Raw genomic sequence first — 21117 nt, 5'->3', positions numbered from 1 at the left:
CCAGGAATGAGATTCTGCAACTCTCGCTTAGGCAAGAGTAACTCGCTTGGGTGAAATTTGCAGAGGTTCTCCCCTGTTCACACCCGAAAACAACCACAACAAAGCCATTTTACAATTCAACCAGTACCATTCAATCTATATCAACAATCAAACCATATGCCTAAGATTTATATTCATTTAGCTCCCAAATAGTCAAGATTTAATCATTCATAACCATTCAATACCAAAACCCTACCTCCCCAAATCATATAAAACATACAAGGGTTTTGTAACCAACAACAAGCAACCAATTCTTACTCTCATCACATAATCACGTAATTCCCCACACGTAGAATCCAAATGTGAATAGCAAAACACAGAATCACATCGCAGAATTTATACACATGCAAGGACAACTTCCCCTAACCTTGAATTCTTGATTAAAATTTTGTAAGAGAATAGTGTCCCTTTTTGCTTAGTAGTGCTTTACCTCAGACTTTCTCTCACTTCATCCTCTTGCACACCCAAAACTCACCTCTCACTCTCTAATTTCGTTCTCCTTTCAAAAGCCAATTAACAACACTTGCAAAACCCTTCTTTTCCCCCAAAATGGCCTTTTATATGTGTCTTAATTAGGGGTTTAAGTGCTAAAACGAAAATAGGCTTTACTTGGCTACCCCTTCTGCTAGGTTTTCTCTGCCCTTTCATATTCAAGCCAAAGTTGCTTCTTATAAAAAAATAAAGTTAATTCATGTCTATCAAGGTTTGAACCTGTGACCCTTCTAATGTTAAATCAATTCATCACCATTCAACCAAATCATCTTTGATGATAACTATTATAATCTCTTGATTATACTATCACTAAATAGGCTCAAATATACAATCAAAAATAATAATAAATCAAATAACACACAATTAGCATACATAGGACTTGAACCCAAGTCCTCTCACACAATCAACTACTCTCAACCATTTGAGCTAGTACTTTTCCACTTTATACCAATTAACATTTAATGCCATCAAAGTTCCCACCACCCACATTTATTAATTAATTAATTAATTATTTAATTAATTATTTAATTAATTATTTAATTAATTAATTTCCACGGGTCTTACATTCCCCCCACCTCAAAAGAATTTTCGCCCTCGAAAATGAGACTTACCAGAAAATAAGTGAGGATAAGACCTCCTCATGAGATCCTCCATCTCCCACGTCATCTCCTATGTCGTCTCATCCCAAAGTACCTTCACCGTCTTTACTTCATTGCCCTTCAGTTGCTTGACTTGAGCATCCAATATGCGAACCGGTTCGTATGGCATGGACCAAGGAGGATGTTAAAATATGAGAGGTTGCATGTCAAAGCATTATTATAGACTTTAATTTTGGGCCACTTGTTAGGCCATGCTTTACTAAATAATGGGCTATTGAACTTGCTGATTAGCTTGCAAATTGGGCTAATTCAAGCCCAATTATGCACTTGGTCGAGAATTATTTTCCAAGACTCATCTCCACATGGTGCCAAGCGTGAGACATGTGAAGGATGACACTAGGCGTGTGATCCTTGTCTCCTTTACATCCAATGGTGTCGTGAGCAACTTGGAGAGCAAGCCATGCATTTACATTTCATTTCCTTTCTCATTTTCATTGCATTAAGGAAGGTTTCTATACTATAAATGAGAGCTTCCTATGCTTATGTAAAGGTTACTCTTAATTTGAATGGTAAATGTCTTGATGTTTAGAGTGCTCCACACATTTGCCTTATTGAGAGTCATGAGAGCTAAGAATTGTAAGACCCGAGAAAATTAAATAAATAAATAAGTATTTATTTAATAAATGCGAGAGTGGGAATCCCTAAGTTAATTAATATGGAGAAAGAAGATAAGGAGTAATGGTAGCTAAAGTGGTTAAGAGTACTTGGCTATTATGAGAGGACTTGGGTTCAAGCTTTGTGTATGTCATTAGCGTATTAATTTATTTTAATAATATGTTTGATCATGGTGTGTGATAATATAATCCTAGAGGTGTAGGATTTATCATGAAACATGAATTGGTTGAGTAAGTGAAGAATTAGAGGTGAGTTCTACGAATCTGGACACAAACAAGGGAGTTTTGAGGCTTAATTAGACTTTAAGGACAAAATTAGGTAGAGGATTTCAATTTAATTTCGTTTGTACTTTTATTTTTTATTTTTTTTGTTTTAGGGCTGAGAAGAGGGGGGACTAGGTTAATTTCGTGTGGCTGTTAACTAGAGAGTTTAGAACCCTAAAAGAGTGGAGCTAGGAAGGGGTTAGAAGGCTGGGAGAAGGTCTCAAGGGCGAAGATTAAAGTTGGAACAAAGAAGAGTGTTCGTGGATTAATATTTAGCAAGGATTACAGGTAGGGGAGCTTGACCTTACTTTATTTTATTGTTTTCTTGTTGGTTGATGAATGAATCCAACTTTTGGGTATTTATATTCACGTATTAAACCTGGTTTATCTTTTGTTACATTTGATGATTGTTGTATAAAACATATATAAAATGAGAATAAGGGTCGTGATGGTTCCGCGTTGGAACGTGTTGTCGTGTGTGGTGAGTGGGTTGCGTGTTGGGTTGCATGCATGGGTTGTTATTTTTTTCTTTCTCAATCTTCTTGAAGCTTGTTTCTTTGAGTGGTTTATCGTACTTGTGCCAAATAAAAAGAGAAAAATCTGGTGGTGACTTATGTACATGTGTGAAGGAGATATTTAAGGTTTGGTGGGGTCACATTGGGGGTTCTCTGTAAATAAGTTGCAGTGTTTTGATTTCATGGGTGTTGCAATTTTGTTTTCTTTCGCAATGTTATATTATCTTAGAGAAAAAGTAAATCCTTGGTTTGTAAAAGTGTGTTTGTTCACGTTTCTTTTTGCACCAAAGGCATAAATATATTTTGGTTTCTTAGGCTTGTGTTGATGGTTTGACTTAGTGCGGTGGTGTGCAGCTTTTAGACTTCCAAAATGGTGATTATATATAGTTACATTGCTTTGGTGCTTGTGTGGGACCCGCGAATGCATATATCTCATAATTTTTTTCTGTTACAGTGCATGCATTTGGTACATACACATATCTTCTCATTCTCATGTATTAAAACATTTGGTTTCTCATTTCTTTATTATTATATTATTTTAATTGCATGATTGGGTATTGGAGAGAAGACTCACGTGTGGCAATAGAAGTGGATATATTTTTTTATTTTAGAATGGCCTAATGGTTCACGTAAATTTGCATGCATGGTACCATTCTAATTGGTTTCATTTTCAAGGCCTTATTACATGTTGAAAATTTTCTAATTCAAGACTAGTTCTCTTTCTTTAAAATGTACATGATAATTGACTCCAAAGAAAAAAAAAAGACATGGTTAACACGTCACTTTAATTACTTTCTTTCTTTTATGTATTTGGTTTATTTTTATTTACCACCATGCTTAATTAAGTGTTTGTTAAAAAAAAAATAGAGGCCACATGTAATATGGTTGTATCTCTCTTTGCTAGTGAAAGGTGCAACACACTTAAAATGTAACGTCCCATTTAATTATTAAACGAAATTAAAGGAAACGTCACGCGATAATAGTACTGCAGCCTAGTCTTGGGGTCCTTAACACAACCCCTACTAAAACTAGGCACACCATGATGCCAACAAAAGCAGGATAACGACTTAACTAAAAGTTTACAATCCAATAACAACGAAATACAGGGGCCATAGCCCTAAAGGAAAGCACAAAGAAAACTATAGTCCTATCCACGCGGACTAGGCAGCGGAATCTCCATCCCTTTGCTGACTTTTGGAACCTCACCCATCTGCTCCCATCAATCGAATTGATGATCATCGCAAGAAGAACAGCCACATACAATACAACCATGCAACAAAACGGGTAAGCTAGAGCCAACAACATACTCATCATACAGTCAAATATATTTTCATCATCTCATATCCATATAACAACCAAACATGTTATGACTCTTCATTCAATACACTACGACTCGACTTGACTCATCCGGATACGTATAACTTGGTCGGATTCAGCGGATGCTTGCGCTTGTGGTGGATACCTCTGCTCGACCCTGAGTTGCTCGAACCTGAGCTATGTGTTACAAGTGTTACGATAAATCCAATTTCCCTCACCACAATGTTAGCCCTTAATGGATTTCAGGCCTCTTGCTACCCTCACCACAGGAGTCAGTCCGCTCTAGGTGAGACTAACTGGCCCCTCAGAGTGTCAGGATGCAACCTTACCTTGAATCCTTACCTAGTTATACAGATGGGGCACCACCATGGACACCCACTAACAGGGGCCATGGGATTACGTCCCGACCACTGAAGCGTAGCCCCGGAGGTCTCACCTAGAGACCCCAAGGAATTACACGCTGACACGGACCAACATTCATAATTCAGCAATAAGAGAATATTAAATCATATTTTACAATTCCATATCAACCCTTGAAATTAATTCCTCATATGCATCACATCTCAAATCCATACCTCTGATCATCACCACCCCAATGAGTCTAGGGCCTCGTCTCATATTAATACCGGTTCCTTTAGTTCCACACCACTCATTCATTTCACATGCCAAGTTCCCACAATACCCATTATTCATCATTTATGAATCATGTCATGCATATATATCAATTCGTTAGGCATATAAACATACATATATACATGTATTTCATCATGGCAGTCATACCCAAGCAATTTCAATCATAAGAGAGCAAACACTCTACCAACCACCACACTGTCTCGCCCAAATCCCTCGCTCAGGCTAAAGGGTCTCGCTCAGGCGAGACATGCTCGCTCAGGCGGGCTCCCTTCGCCTAGGCGAGGGCTCGAAAAGGTCATCAAAAGCATTGCGTGATCTCGCTTAGGTGAGACCCCTCTCGCCTGGGCGAGATGCTTGCTCGCTCAAGATTTTGAGCGGGTCACCTGAGCGACCTCTCGCGCAAATTGGCTTGGGTGAATCCCTGTTTGTCTCGCCTAGGCGAGACTTTCTCGCTTGGGCGAGATTAACAGGTCTCGCCACTGTTTCACCTGCAACAGCCATATCTTTCGAACCAACCAAGCATACAAAGCATTCAATCACACCAAAACGAAGGATTTATCCATGCAATCAGTAACTCACTCAAGAAGAGCCAAGACAACACCAAAAGACTGGAACCCTAACTTCCCGTACCTGGAAATGGGTTCGTACAGGACGTTCGACGCGTAACCAAGGAGCACAGCAGCTCTAGAACGCACTAAGGAGCTGAAAACAGAAGGTACACGGAACAAGGGTAGATTAGTATTAAACCCTAACTGCGAAAATACAAGGGAAAAGCAAAAAGGGGACTCCGATGATCTAGAGGGGTACTTACGTGGAGTAGAAACTGATTCGGAGCTAGCTCGAGGGGCTTGGGGAGGAACCCTAGCAGAGCTCTAGTGCGGAAGGTGAAAGTGACGGCTGCGGAGTTTCTGCAAGAGTGAGAGTGAGTGTGGAATTAGGGCAACCTGAAGGCTTTTATCCTATGGGCCGGCCTTTAGGCCCAATACTGTAGGGCAGCCCACTAACTTTAGGGCAGAAAAATAAGGTGGATTTTCATGGGCCTTACATAAAATACCTAGTTAAAATTTATTTATTGATTTAATAAAAATTGTTGATGGACAACTCACTTTAAAAATGGTTTGGGTGCAATTTTACAAGTTTCAAAATCACAAAGTGTTTTGAAAATGGGTTATGTTTTGGGTTAGTTTCGGTACAGTGCTTTTGCCTTTTTGCTTCAAACTTATTTTATTCCCGTGGTAGTTTGTTTGACCAAGGGGCTCACGGTTGAAAGAAAAAAAAAAAAAAAAAAAAAAAAAAATATATATATATATATATATATATATATATATATATATATATATATATATATATATAAAAGAAAAGAATGAAACACATTTATGAGTGTGGGGCCGTTATTGTCTCTTCCAATGGTTTATATCATAATTAGTTTTCTTCCTTCACATTTGTGTGGTTGCAGTACACTCGTTTTTAGCCTAGAATTTATTTGGTGGATATTTATGTTATTTTAGGGTGGGGCCGTTTATGTTATTTTAGGGTGGGGTCGTGGGAGTATTTCTTTTCACATGCAAAATTGGTTTCTTTTCCTTTTTATATTATGTGCAGACCCATGGTTTAAATGAATTGCCATATCTATAAATAGTGTAATGAATGGGTGGAATTTGGGTCTCGGAATGCTTTTATGTGAAATCAGTATTTTTGATATAAATTAAATATGATAAGCATTAATTTGGCAAATATTTTGGAATGGAGTTTTGGTAAAGTTTGAGTGAGGACATGATCTGAATTGGTGAATTCTTTATGCATGTTGTGTCATTTGGTATTGTCTGAATGACGTAGTATTTACTATGTGATATTTTTTTTGTTTGCCTGGGGATGGATGGTTCTCATAACCAGTCCTAAAGTGCCGAAAATAAATAAATAAATAAAGTAAAACAAAATCAGTAGTAGCGTCGCTACTAGTATGGTGCATAGAGCGTGAGGTGTTCGCCAGGCTGTCTAGAACCAAGTTTCGCATAGCAACGTGAGAGGGGTGCCATGCGTTTTTGGGTGAAGAGTTGGATCGCGAGGAGAATTTCTACACAGCTTTGGATGAAGGTCATGATGCGATGCTTTGGCTGGGGGCCCAATTACGAGTGTAACTTGTATTGGGGTAACACGTGGCCACTCAAGGTTGTAGCCTGGTGGTTTAGAAAGTCCAGCGGAGTGTGCGAGATCGTGGCTCGTATGGCGAGGTTCTGGATGATTGCCCTCTTCAGTGCATTTGATAGAGTTTTTGTAGTCTAGGGACAACTACGAACTTCTGTTTGTTTGGGGGAACTCCACTTGGTGTCACGGTGAGAGGTCATGGCAAATTCATTCTCGTGTGTGGACTATTAGGTAGTGGCCTGTAGTCGGAGGGCCGAGTAGACACTCGTGCAGCAAAGATCGATCAGTGTACTCATCAAAGGGCGTAGAATCAAGATGTGTCCAACATAATGTTTGGAAGTGGAGGATTGAGGGTTTGGGGCTAACACATGTTATAGTTATGAAATGCGTTAATTATGCCATGTTGTATTTGCCCTTTTTGTAATTGAGCTCACACTATCTGTGTGTGTGTGGCGATGATCATGTAATTTGTTACATGGGAGTAGATGTTCATGCAAGTGAGCATGTGGATGCCTAGAGTCGGAGTGGGGGCCAACTATGGAAGTTTTTAATAGTTTTCTTCATAGAAGCTTCATGGACTATTTTTTGTAATGGTTTTATAAATAGTTTATAATTGTAATAATTGAACGTCGTGAATTTTAGTTATAATTGCCGCGTTGAAATAAAGTTTTAAATTTTCCCGCGTTTTGGGAAAAGGAATTATCATAAATGCGATTTTATACTTATATCCCAATTTTAATTATTTAAATTAGTAATATTTAGCCGGGATGTTACAAGAATCTCCTTAGATCTCCTCTAGCCTCCTTCCTCTAGGATAACTTCTCCTTCCTAGAACTTCATCTCCACCACACCATTCCATTGCTCAAGGCCTTCAACCTTGCTTCCACTCCAAATTTCATTGCACCTATGAAGCTCCTACTTTCCCAATCCGTGCAAGGAGCTCCATCATTTTCACTCCTTTTCATGCAACTCCTTCCACAATGAAACTTATCTACATGAATGCATTTGGCCATGGTTAAAGGGTTACCATCATTTCGTCCCTCTTCAAAAGAATTTGTCCTCAAATCTTCATGTTCCTCCATGACAACATTCTTTTTATTATTGGTCATGTTATGCATCTTTCCTCTAGGATCAAAGATCCATCTATACTAGTCATCAAACGAAAATTCAACAAACTTATGTACTATAGTCGCAATATATCTAAATCTAAAAGTTAGAAGAATGCCTTATATTAATCTTGAAAGAATTTTGAACAAAGCTCACTTAACAATATTTGTCCTAATAGAGCTTATCAACATCCAATTTTGTTCGGATAAATGGATTTGTTTTGTTAAACAAAATAAATAAATAATAATAATAAAAAGAAAAATATATAAAAAATAAAATAAAATAAAAAATATGTTTTTGATTGATGCTAGTTTTTTTTTTTAATTATATCATGAAAAAAAAGGAAAAGAAGGGAGAATCTAATTTATCACACCTTTTTCATAAGCCCAAATGTTTTGTACATATTTTCACCCTCACTGTTTGCTATTTACACTCTTCACATGACATGTCAGAAAAGGACATTTTATAATTTTTGTTGTTAGAGAAGGGTATAATATTAGGAGAAATATTTTTTATAATAATTTGAATAAATATCTTGCATTTACGCTCATGTGATGTGTCTCATTGATTTGTCAAGCAGGGAGGATATTATTTTAATAATTAGAAGCAAATGTTCTCGATAATAATGTTTTTTTAGAGAATTGTACGATTTTAACAGTTAAAAGAAAATATTCCTAGTCATAATTAGAATCAATTATATGAATAATATGTTATGATTTGATCACGATCTTTTTGTGATGGAAAATATGATTCTAGTAATTACAGACAATATTTCGTTAATAATTATAATCAATATCGTGGATATTATGCAATGATTTAATTTCTATAATATGTTTCATCAGGACCAATTTCATCCTTATATATTTTATTATAATTAAATACTAGGATTTCAGTGGTACCCCAAGGTGCCTATATAAGCACAAAACTTCTACAATGCAAGACAAAAAAAAATCGAAAAACCTTTCTTCTTTTCTATTACCATAGCACACACGCAAAAGGGGGTCACATTACTATCCTTTAAGTCAATTTTGCTTTATTCGTGACCTTGAAAGGTAAATTCTCTTTGCTTCTAATGTTATTCATATACTACGCAGACTCTCTCTCTTATAATATCAAATGTATGATCAATTGATCTGTTGTATGACTAAATGTATTTAGGGTTCGAACGTGATTTTGGGTTTGGGTTCGTCATTGATATGCTTAACACTTCTCTTTCCTTTTATTTGTGATGTCTTTATTTTGATAATTGGAAAGGTTTTTCGTAGGCTTTAATTCTTTTTTTTAATATATAAATAATAAATAAATAAATAAACAAAAAATTATGTCATTTCTTTTATATAAGTATTGAATACCACGTCAAGTCTCGGAATTGCTTGGTAATCAAAACACTCCTTCATAAATTTTTAATTCTTTTTTTTTAAATAATAATAATAAATAAAAATTATAAAATTATTTTTTTAATATCATGTCCAATCTCAAATTTGCTTGATAACTAAATCTTTTATCACGTGGAATCTCGAATTCTCTTGATTTTAATAAAAAATATATAAAAATAAAAAATTTAGAAAATAATAATAACATCAAACAATAAATTTTTATAAAGAACTATGTTATCCCTAATTTTTCAAAATGGAAATACGTAGGAGCGAGGTAAAATAGAAAAAAAAATTGTTTTTTATCTTTATTATTTTTGTATGTGTTTTTTTTTTTGGGAACAACAAATATTTTAAATATCAAATTCTATCTTGCACACTTAATTAAATAGGGAATCGTCTTAAGATAGGTGTTGTGGGGTGCTAATACCTTCCCCACACGTAACCGACTCTCGAACCCAAATTTGATTTCGAAGACCATTTTTTTTAAGGTTTTTCTATAGTTTTCCATAATAAACTATGGTGGCAACTCCTCTGTACGTTTTTAAATTATTTTCGTATTCACGTCACGATCTTGGTTACGACATATGGCGACTCCAGTGGAGGCCATTTTTTATAGTTGATCTTGTTAGTTGAGTGTACAAAATGTATGTTGTTTTTATATATTTGTGTTCCCCTTGTCTTTTGTTTTACTTCATGTATATTTATCTATCTTTGTTTTCTAGATGTCATCCTTACTTGCTTTAATGTCCTTATATTATTATATTGTTGAAATTATTAAACTCTAGGGTAGAAGACAATTGATATATTTGTTTGGGAATTTTCTGGTTATTTTGCAGATGTGGGTTTGATTAGTCTTAGGTTGCTCCCTTCACACACTACACATGGTAGGCTAGTACATTCATTTTAATATTAAGGTCATATACCCGGACCTGAGTTAGCTATAAAGAGTTGAGGTCCGATGATTGTTATGCTAGATCTCGGATCTACTTAACTATTGAGCAGACTTCATCTAAAGTTTGTTTCCTCTTGACATGCCACATTTGTTAGGTTGCCTATCGTTGTGAATTATGTCTCGAGGTTGACTTCAGCTCTAGAAGCCTGTGAGAATATTTAGAACTATCCTTGGAATTATCATGTAAAAGCCCATGTACCAGAAAATAGATTTTCTCTACACCTTCTAGGACACAAAGGGAGTATACATTATTTCTTTATATGTGTTTTAATCTTTTCTTTTTTCAACTGTGTCACTTTTGCATAAACATGTCATGTGAATAAAGGTCTCTTAAGTCATAAACACACATCTTATGGTATAAGTTAATTGCATATTCTGCATAAATAAATCACATTTTAATCAACATGTCAGGTGAATAAGTGCCCTTTCGGGCACAAATATTCATTACATTCATATTATGTCTTCATTTGTGGAACCATGATCATAGTGTCAAATGCATAAGATGCATTCACATTTTGTCCATATTTTCATATACTTATTTTCAAAAGAATTATACTTTGCATTCACATATCATCTTGCTAGCATATAAGATCTACAAATGTGTTGTCATCATTTGCAAACTCATATTATTTGCATATGACAATTGGTGGTTAAAAAAATAATGTCTTGATAAAAAAAACACATTTATTTCACGACAGCCTTACAAGACTCACACAATAGTAAAGAAAATGGAGAATCTAGAACAATCTCATAAGACTCTAAAGACTGATGTCTATTCTATGAAAGAGCAAATGGCTTAAATGATGGAAGCTCTCAACCTAATAAAAAGCAAATTGGAAAGCTCAAATTCCTTCACTGAAGGAGGGGGTTTCTTCTTATCCATGGGCCTCTCACCAAGATGGAATGAGAGTCCAAAATTCCAATACACAAGCAAATGTGAGGGCTCAAATCTTTCCACAATATGGTCTTCCCACAGGCTATACCCCCCCTAACAGTTGAATATTCGGAAGGAGTTCAAGTGATGCCTAGTATTAGGAACGTGAATAACGTTGCACCGCATACAAATATTAGTGAAAATCATGTTCAAGGACTAACAAGTCATAATCCTTTACCTCATTCCATAAATGGAAATGTGGTAAGGGCTCGAGTAGTTCATGTAATACTTGGAGATGGAGCTCACATTGTGGAGTCAGAAGCAATAGCGGAAGATGTTAAGGTAAGAGATAAGCTGAAGATCTTGGAGGAAAGATTCAGAGTCGTTGAAGGAGTGGGAAATTATGGCTTGGGTAATTCTGCAGAATTATGCTTGGTCCCGAATGTTGTAATACCAGCAAAATTCCAAGTGCTAGAGTTTGAGAAGTATAGAGGGGCTACCTGTCCCAAAAGTCATTTAACCATGTATTGTAGGAAGATGGCGGCTCATGCTCATGATGATAAAATGTTAATCCACTTCTTTTAAGATAGTTTGGCTGGAATGGCTTGTAACTGGTACATGCACCTTCAGCCTGCTCGTATTCGCTCTTCGAAGGATATGGTGGATGGGTTTATGAAGCAACATCAGTATAATCTCAATATGGATCCTGACAGATTGCAATTACAAGGCATGGAAAAGAAAAAGGTTGAAACTTTTAAAGAGTATGCTCAACTATGGAGAGAAGTTGCAGCCAAGTGGAGCCTCCTCTTAGTGATAAGGAAATGGTAACCATGTTTTTAAGCACCTTACAACATCCATTCTATGAACATATGGTAGGAATTGTTTCATATAAATTTGTTGATATTGTCATAATCGGAGAAAGAGTTGAAGCTGGGATAAGGACTGGAAGAATATGCTCATCTATGATAGCCAATATTAATGAATTTGGGTCTCAATTTGGGGAAAAGAAGGAAAGAAAAGCTTACTTTGTTACACAATCCCCATGCAACCTTAATGTTAATCATAATCCAAGTTAAAACCCTAATCAGGCCAATAATCAAAAGCCTTTTACTCCTATTCATGTATCCTATACTGAGCTGTTACCTTGGCTGCTCGAGAAAAAATTAATGGCTATTTGTCCCATATCCAAAGAGTTATGATCCAGATGTGAAATATGATTATCATGGAGGGGCTATCGGACATTCCATTGAGAGATGTTTAGGCCTTAAACATAAGGTGCAATTTTTAATTGACTCGGGACAGTTGACCTTTGCAGAAGAATCATCCAGCATCAAAGAAAATACTTAAAGATTGGTGATATATTTTTATACTTTTCAGAATGATGGATTTTTTTTTCATGTTGCCAATATGGTGATTTTGCTCAATTGTATTAGGTTTTCATTTATGAATTTCAAGCACTCAAAGTCTCTGATCTTTTACATGTAGGAAGTCTTAAAAGGGTGTCGTGAAAACAAAAAGAGAGAAAAATAAATGAAGACAAAACGCTAAATTTTGAGTCATTTGTTTTTATTGCAAATCATCAAATTCATGTTTTTTTTTCAAAAAGAAAATAATAATAATAATAAATGAATAATAAAAGTTGTCACATTCCTTCTCGTGGTAGAATGTTTAAATAAAAAATAATTGGCGGACATTTTCTTTTGAAACAAATTGTGTATACATTTCTTGATAACCTTGCCTTCCTTCATTCCTAAAATAAAAGGGATATGTCTTAATGACATTGTCTTAGCATAAACACGAGTTTTACACTAGGGTAGATTTGTTGAGTTTTTCTCGCTTGTGTTGGATGGTTATCCCTGAATCCATCAAGGTAAATAAAAATAAATAAAAGAAGAAATGAAAGGTCCGCGAAACTGAAAATCTGAAAGGGTGGTTTAGGCAAAAATGGATGAAATAATAAAAAGGGTAATTCGTTTTGATGTCATCGATATCATTGTAGGATTAATTTTTGTAAAAATAAAGCAGTCAAGATTCAAAATGATGAGTGGCCATATTTCTTCTCCAACAAAATAAGATATCCATTGTACCTTCTTTCAAATTATCCTCTTACAAGGGTTAAGAGCATGATGAGATCACCTAAAGATACAATGATCAAAATGCAAAGAAAGTTCAATCAAAAGGTGAAAGAGTGTCAAAATCGAATAAATATTAAAAGAATGAAATATGAAAAAAGAGTTATAAAGCGGTGGCAATATGAAGGAAAATATACAACAACAAAAAAGTTGAAAAATGAGAAAAATGATCAAAGATAACATCATGCTGATAATCCTTATGTCAAAAATGAAAACCAACAAATATTTTATTTGGGCCTTTGTACCCTTTCTTTCTAAACCCTTTTAACCCCTGACTACATTACAAGCCTAATAAAGTCCACTTTGATTGAAAAATGATTGTTTTAGTTTTCATAAAGGTTAATCTGGTAATGAGATAACATGACTAACGATACAGTAGAAAAAAGACAAAAAGGAAAGTTGAAAGAAAAAATGAAGAAAAAAATGAAGAAAAAAAATAGATTCATATCCCTATATACCAAACTAGGACAACCTTGAGTGTCTCACGAGTGTCTCACTCTAACATTCATAAAATTTACCTTTAGAGAGGAGAGATCGTGAGAAACAACATACTTGCATGGTTGTTCGTCCTCTAAAATTTTCCAAATCTATCCTTGATACTTTTCACCAACCTGAGAAATCAAGCACGTGTGCACTAGTGTTACAAAGGAAGAGGGTCAAGCATTTAAGCATTATTATGAACATTAAACTTTAGAATTTGTGGCATCTCTCTTTTTTAGAAAAAGAAAAGAAGAAATCTAACACACATGGATATGATGATTTCAAAGAAAACAAATTGACTTTGTAAAAAAAAAAAAGAGAAAAGGAAAATGAAGGAAAAAAATTAACATGCATCATGCATTCATGCTTTCATGCATATGACGGTTCCTACACCCCGACCTTAACATTGTGTTGTTTTAGAAAAATGGAAAAAAAAGAGAAAAACAAGTTTATTTTACTTCTCTAACTTGGATTTGAGCACAAATCATAAACATGCATTAACATATCACAAAAAAAAAATCCACATTAGAAATATCATAACATTTGTCATCATTGTCTTGTGTCATGCATTCTGAATATTTCAAAGAGTATCATTTCTACTTTTGCAAATCGAAATCATCTTCACTCATATGAATGGTTGTCGAATCTTCCTTTTTCAAAAAATGAAAAAAAAAATAGTAATATACCTAATTTTAATCATCATGGTTCTCTTGTGTCAATCAAGGTTTCCACACCTTACCAAGGTTTCCACACCTTGCCAAGGTTTCTACACCTTGTTTCTTAGTGAGTCAAGGTTTCCACACCTTGCCAAGGTTTCCACACCTTGCCAATGTTTCTACACCTTGTTTCTAAGTGAGTCAAAGTTTCCATACCTTGTCAAGGTTTCCACACTTTGTTTCTATGTGAGTCAAGGTTTCCACACCTTGTCAAGGTTTCTACACCTTGTTTCTAACTGAGTCAAGGTTTCCACACCTTGTTTCTATATGAGTCAAGGTTTCCACACCTTGTTTTTTAGTGAGTCAAGGTTTTCACACCTTGACAAGGTGTCCTCACCTTGTTTCTATATGAGTCAAGGTTTCCACACCTTGCCAAGGTTTATACACCTTGTTTCTAACTAAGTCAAGGTTTCCACACCTTATTTCTATGTAAGTCAAGGTTTCCACATCTCTCCAAGGTTTCTAGACCTTGTTTCTATATGAGTCAAGGTTTCCACACCTTACCAAGGTTCCTACACCTTATAGCTACGTTAGTCAAGGTTTGTACACCTTGCCAAGGTTTTTACACCTTGTTTCTATATGAGCCAAGGTTTCCACACCTTGCCAAGATTCTCACACCTTGTAGCTACGTTAGTCAAGGTTTCTACACCTTGTCAAGGTTTCTACACCTTCTTTCTAAGTTAGTCAAGGTTTCTACACATTGTTTCTATACTAGTCAAAGTTTTCACACATTGCCATCATTTTTTTTACATTTTTTTACGTTAAACAAGGTTCCCAAACCAATTCATCTGAGTCATCTATTTTGCTTCATATATATAACTTGGGGCAACTTTTTGGGTTTCTTATTATTTGTCCATGAACAAATATGAGTCTCTTTCATTCATGCATTCATAAAATTTAATTTGAATTTCACATGTAAATTTCATATTAGGGCCTTCTTTATCAAATGGTTACAAATTGTCGTTTCAATATCGGCCCTCTACGAGGTAATGGTCGAGTTCAGGTTTTCTTTTGGTATATCGGCCCTCTACGAGGCAATGGTCGAGTTCAGGTTTTCTTTTGGTATATCGGCCTTCTGCGAGACAATGGTCTAGTTCAGGTTTTCTTTTGGTATATCAGTCCTCTACGAGGCAATGGTCGAGTTCAGATTTTCTTTTGGTACATAAGACCCTCTGCGAGGCCATGGTCATTGATCTCTTAAAATGAAGGCCCTCTACGAGGCAATGGTCATTGATTTCTTATGTCACATCGGGACCCTCTACATGGTAATGATCATTAAGTTCCTCTCTTTCGGATATATTACCCTCTCCTTGGGAGTGGTCATGTCTATCTTTAACTATATTTGACTATTTTTCTCTTATTTTCTTCGATATTCCTTTCTAGAAACCAAACAAAATTAGTGTTTTTTATCTTTACTTATCTTTTACTATGATAATACGAAAATTTCACTTTCATATTATCTAGTGAAATCTAAGTAAAGAGGGGTAGCTGTCAACACCCAATTTCGTTCGGGTAAATGCATTTGTTTTGTTAAAAAAAAGAAATAAATAATAATAATAATAAACATATATATATATATATATATATATATATAAAATAAAAAATATGTTTTTCATTGATGGTAGTTTTTTTAATTATATCATGAAAAAAAAAAAAAAGAACTAGAGAATCTAATTTATCACACCCTTTTCATGAGCCCAAATGTTTTGTAAATATTTTCACCCCCACTGTTTGCTATTTACACTCTTCACATGACATGTCAGAAAAGGACATCTTATAATTTCTGTTGTTAGAGAAAAGTATAATATTAAGAGCAATAATTTTTATAATAATTTGAATAAATATCTTGCATTTACGCTTATGTGATGTGTCTCATTGATTTGTCAGGCAGGGAAGATATTATTTTAATAATTAGAAGCAAATGTTCTCGATAATAATGTTTTTTAGAGAATTGTATGATTTTAATAGTTAAAAGAAAATATTCCTAGTCATAATTAGAATCAATTATACGAATAATATGTTATGATTTGATCACGATCTTTATGTGACGAAAAATATGATTCTAGTAATTACAAACAATATTTCGTTAATAATTATAATCAATACCGTGGATATTATGCAACGATTTAATTTCTATAATATGTTTCATTGTGACCAATTCCTTCCTCATATATTTTATTATAATTAAAGACTGGGATTTCAGTGGTACCCCAAGGTGCCTAAATAAGCACAAAACTTCTCCAATACAAGACGGAAAAAAAATTGAAAAACCTCTCTTCTTTTTTATTACCATAGCACACATGCAAAAGGGGTCACCTTACTATCCTTTAAGTCAATTTTGCTCTATTCGTGACCCTGACAGGTAAATTCTCTTTGCTTCTAATGTTATTCATATACTACTTAGACTCTCTCTTATAATATCAAATGTATGATCGATTGAGCTGTTGTATAACTAAATGTGTTTGGGGTTTGAACGTGATTTTGGTTTTGGGTTCGTCATTAATATACTTAACCCTTCTCTTTCCTTTTATTTGTGATGTCTTTATTTTGGTAATTGGAAAGGTTTTTCATAGGCTTTAATTCTTCTTTCTTTAAATATATAAATAATAAATAAAACAAAACAAAAAATTATGTCATTTCTTTTATATAAGTATTGAATACCACATCAAGTCTAGGACTTGCTTGGTAATCAAAACACTCATTCATACGTTTTTAATTCTTTTTTTTAATAATAATAATAAATAGAAATTATAAAATTATTTTTTTAATATCATGTCAAATCTCATATTTGCTTGATAACTAAGTCTTTTATCATGTGGAATCTCGGATTCTCTTGATATTAATAATATATATATATATATATATATATATATATAATTCAGAAAATAATGATAACATCAAACAACAAATTTTTTTATAAAGAACTACGTTATCCCTAATTTTCCAAAATGGAAATACGTAGGAGCGAGATACAATCCTCGTCGGGCCAAAAAAATAAAAAAATAATTTTGTTTTTGATCTGTATTATTTTTGTGTGTGTTTTTTATTTTGTTTGATTTTTCGGGGAACAACAAATATTTTAAACATCAAATTCTATCTTGCACACTTAATTAAAGAGGGAGTCATCTTAAGACGGGTGTTGTGGGGTGCTAATATCTTCCCCACACGTAACCGACTCTCGAACCCAAATTTGGTTTCGAAGACCATTTTCTATTATGGTTTTTCTATAGTTTTCCATAATAAACTATAGTGGCGACTCCTCTGTACCTTTTTAAATTATTTTCATTGTCCTGTCGTGATCTTGGTTGCGACAAACCTAATTGTAACCTAAAAGGCAACACTAACTCAAAGTGTGACATTGAGAATTCTAAATAGGAGTTTAAAACAATGGAGGAGGGAGGTGAAATTGAAAATTTTTGATAAAAAAAAGTTTGGAATAAAGAAAGAAGTATGAATAAATGGAGAAGAGTTCAAGGATTGAAAAACTCCCTTTATATTTGTTTTAGCTAATATGGAGGAAATGGGAGGTGGATGCTCAATACTACCTCCTTGAACAAGAATTATTTTTCCTTTCTTTCTATTCTCTCAAAATCTCATTTTTCTCTCTTTTTTCCCTCTTCCATCTCTCTTCTCTTCTTACTTTCATAATCTCTTCTTTCATCTTCCTCTTTCCATTTTCTTTCTTTCTCCTATTTTTCTCATTGTACTTTCTCTCTTATCTTGTCTTCCTTTGTCTTTCTTTTATATTCTTCTCTTTTAGCTTCCAACTTCTTTTCTTTTTCTTTTGACTCTCTTAAATTTTTGTTCAAAAGTGTGAGTTTCTCATCCCTCCTTTTTTTTATCTCCCAATCAAGATATATTTCTCCATCTTCCTTTTTTAGAGAGCCATGTCACTACTCAAGTAGGTGGAGAAATACTCTCTATTGAGAATAAAGAAAATAGGGTTTGAGATTAATCTCCCTGGGTATAAACCACACATAGAGTAATCTATTTATAGTAGAGAGAGGTATAATTAAAAAGAGTAACTAAAAATAAATAGAGTAAAGAGAAGATATTGTTTGATATTGTGATTAACAATATCTCACAATATCTTAATAATATCAAACATTATCTAAGCAATATCTAACACTCCCCCTCAAGCTAAAGCATACAAATCGTATGTGCCAAGCTTGTTACAATATCTGCTAATTGATGACTTCAGTTAACAAACTCAGTTTTGATGTCTCTAGACATTATCTTTTTCCCGAATGAAATGACAATCAATCTTAATGTGTTTGGTCCTCTCATGAAAGACATGATTAGAGCTAATATGAAGAGCAACCTGATTGTCACACACAAGTGTCATTTGAGTAACATCTCCAAATTGTAACTCTCTAAGCAATTGCTTGAGCCAAACAAGTTCACAGGCAATTGAGGCCATAGCTCTATATTCTGCTTCTGACCTCGATCTTGCTACAACACTTTGTTTCTTACTTTTCCATGAGATCAAGTTACACTACAACAAAATTGCAAATTAGCGAGGGAAATTAGCGAGGGAATATACTTCTAACTAATTTCTTGCTAATTAGCAAGGGATCTACGACAAAATTATTTTGTAGCTAATTTGTGAGGGAAATTAGTGATGAAATTTATTTATCACCAATTTCTCACTATTTAGCGAGGGATTAGCGATAAAAAGATTTCTTAGCTAATTTGCGAGAGAAATTAGTGATAGAATATATTTCGCACTATTTAGCGAGGGATTAATGACAAAAAGAAATCATAGCTAATTTGTGAGGGAAATTAGCGAGGGAATATATTTCTCACTAATTTCTCGCTATTTAGCGAGGGATAAATTAATAACTTTATTATATTTTTATATCTTAGTTTATTAAAAGGTATATATTAATTAATTTATATTATTATATATTATTAGAAGAATATATTTTATTTAAAAAATTTTAAAAAATTGTCTATAAAAACATTATACCATTTCCTATTTTTAATAACTTTTTCTAGTTACGTATTGAATGTTACAAAATATAAATTTTACATACTTTAGTAACTTTTTCATTCAAACACTACAAAAAGATTATTATTTCGTGAGGGTTTATTCGAGCAGGTTATAAAAACCTTCCATAAATTAACATTATTAAATATGATTCTATTAGGTTGTCTAAATCTTAAAGTTAGTGGAGGTTTTAATTGTTTTTAGAAGAGGTCTACGACCTCCACAAATTATTCTATATTTTTTTTCACATTTTCCCTCCAAGGTTTTACACTATCCACTCACTCCATGCTTTCCCCAAATTCCCAAACCCTGCATTCATCTTCGTTTTATACTCCCAATGCTCGTCATTTCCCAGTGCTCTCAATTGAACTCCCTATCTCGTTTTAGAGTCATCAAATCGGCGTTCAGTGCTCATCATCGTTGGTCGGTGTTCAATGCTCGTCATCGTTGGTCGGTGTTCAGTGCTCGTCATCGCTCATCGGCACTCCTCATCGATCAATGCTCATCTCCTTCAAGGTACGAACTCTGTGAGTTGGATTGTCATATTGGTTCTATTGTAAAATTATAAATTAGGTTACCAAGTTAATAACTCAATTTGGATAATTCTTTTATTTGAATTCATTTGTGTTGGGTAATCATTAATTATATATATATATATATATATATATATATATATATATATATATATATATATAATATGACTAATGTGCATTCACGAAACATGTTAATCTTATAATGCTTAATTAGCTCATGTTCAAAATATTTCAATAGTAAATAATTTCTATCTTAGTTTTGCTCATAATTTTCACATATATTATTATTTTCCTCCCAATCATTTCTCAGGATGTACCCCTACTTGGTTGTAGGTGAAGTGAATGTTTGCTTGCCAAGTATCGTGATGTTTTCTCCAAAGGTGCCAAAATTGTCCAAATTAGAGTATGTAACTAGGTTTTGCTCTTAGTTGGATGCAAAAGTGAAATAGAAAAGGAAACCATGTCTATTGTATTTTTGGACCCACAAAATCAAGAAGTTTGTGGTTATAATTTTACTTTGCCTAAAGGGAGAGGAACAAGGCTTGCCCTCAGTGCAAAACCAGATAAGCGCCTAAAGGGTAAGTCTTCAACCAATTTTTACTTTTATGTCTCTGTTATATTACTTTCATGAGCTTATATATATTTAAGATTACTTAATAGTCTTCAACCAGATGTTGAGGTTTTGTGGAATGAGGCAAGATTTGAAGTCTAATCTTGTTTATAAGCAGGTTAGGAGTAAAGATTTTGTGCTCAACATGCTTTACTTTCTTCCTTATATAAGTCTTAGATAAGTTTATTTCTTCTCTTCCTTCAAATTTAGGGAAAATATAAATAATATGCAAATGCTAAATTTATAAATATACTAAATTATAAATAGGTTTCACTTATTATAGGTCCTATTTTGTCTGATATGATATGATTGATTATAAACACATATGCCTTCTTTACAAATGATTTAAATTAGTCAATTAGAATATTTAGAATCCATTGACGAGAAATACACATACACCTTACTATTTTCTGAGTAATGCTAATGCATCTTCGACTTGTGCTCATAATTCTGCTCCATTAGTTAAGATGCTAAAAACTTGTCATGCTGATAATCGATGGCTGAATTTCATTGCCATTGACTTTTATATGGTATTAAATTGCTTTAATATTGCATTGAATTAATTTTATTGTTTTATGGAAATACTTGCCAATGGTCACTTAACCTGCGGATGTGACAACATTGCCTATTGTAAGGTTAATTGCCAACTTCTCTTTCTATCTCACATCC

Source organism: Vigna unguiculata, chromosome 6 (assembly GCF_037176805.1).
Source record: "Vigna unguiculata cultivar grain cowpea cultivar isolate G323 ecotype 2 chromosome 6, ASM3717680v1, whole genome shotgun sequence".
In the NCBI taxonomy this organism is placed as follows: Eukaryota; Viridiplantae; Streptophyta; class Magnoliopsida; order Fabales; family Fabaceae; genus Vigna; species Vigna unguiculata.
This window is presented reverse-complemented; position numbering follows the sequence as displayed.